Source organism: Helianthus annuus, chromosome 13 (assembly GCF_002127325.2).
Source record: "Helianthus annuus cultivar XRQ/B chromosome 13, HanXRQr2.0-SUNRISE, whole genome shotgun sequence".
NCBI classification, from domain to species: Eukaryota; Viridiplantae; Streptophyta; class Magnoliopsida; order Asterales; family Asteraceae; genus Helianthus; species Helianthus annuus.
The window spans coordinates 127,676,929-127,678,201 of NC_035445.2; the positions used below are offsets into that span (position 1 = coordinate 127,676,929).

General features: G+C 37.9%; 1 non-coding gene across 1 annotated transcript; it reads right to left on the bottom strand.

Annotated features, from left to right (window-relative positions):
- Window positions 1-1,201: 1,201 nt before the first annotated feature.
- TRNAN-GUU lies at window positions 1,202-1,273 on the bottom strand. The gene has a single exon. It is a non-coding gene; the product is annotated as a tRNA-Asn (tRNA).

Consider the following 1,273-nt stretch of genomic DNA (forward strand, 5'->3'; position numbering starts at 1 on the left):
AAAATACCGAAGATAACAAATGGTATTACCAGATCAGAACCTTCAAACCTCTGATCGCCAATGATGGAGAAGAAAGTGAACAGTTGCCTTGTGAACGAGAGTTGTTGATGAAAGTTGTATAGGGATTGTTAATATTTGTTTATAAAAACCTTTATAATCAGGATTCTTAAAAAAGAGTTATTTAATTAATCAATCTTTTTATATTTGATTTATAATCAATCTTTTTTTTGGAAGTCAAGTTTTTATTATTTATTAGGAAATTTTATAAATGTATATCTTTTCTTTTTAACTTTTAATAAATTAATAGATAATATTTTATTAAACAAATTCTTTTTAATAGAATGTAAGGGGCTATTTGGTAGCCTCTTAATGACCATTCAGATGCTACATCTTAATGGTTTAAAACCTCTGAATGAATAAGAGGTAACCTCAAGTCTGAATGGTAAATCATCACATGTCACATTCTTCTACCTTCTCATTGGTATTGCATCCTAGGGGGGCTATAATTGGAGATACCATTGTTTCTGGTACAGAAGTTCTTATAAAAATGGAAAATGCCCTACCTTTGAGTGCGGTTTGAACTATTGATTTACGTAATTGGAAGTAACCAATTAGGTTTACGACGAAACCTAGAAATCGATCACTGATCCAATTTGAGTACCTATACAGGATAGACCTCAACAGAAAACTGAAGAGTAACGGCAGCAAGTGATTGAGTTCAGTAGTTCCTCATATAAAATTATTGATTCTAGAGATATAGTAATATGGAGAAGACAAAATTGTTTCAAGCACTGACAGAACCGGAAGCGCCCCTTCTTTCAAAAAGAATAAGCGGACTCGAACCGCTGACATCCGCCGCAGGGTAAACCACAGCCTCTCAGATCCCCGACTGATTCTACCATAGAGGCCAACGATAGACAATAACCCCCCCCCCCCGAACACAGCTTACAACTTTCATCGTATTGTGCTCTCCAAAGAGCAACTCTTCTCAAAATCTCACTCAAAAGGTGCTGAGTTGGAATCGCATTTTAATTCTAACTAAGGATTCTTGTGGTTCCGGAGGATCCGGCTACAGGAGAACCAGGAACGGAGAGCTTTCCCCCCTGAGAATTCTTAATTGGATAGTTGTAAATAGCCCCAGGGCTATGGAACAAAGGAGTATCTCGGACCTACACCGGGGTGTTGACGGTGATTTTCAAATCTCCCCAAGTAGGATTCGAACCTAAGACCAATCGGTTAACAGCCGACCGCTCTACCACTGAGCCACTGAGGA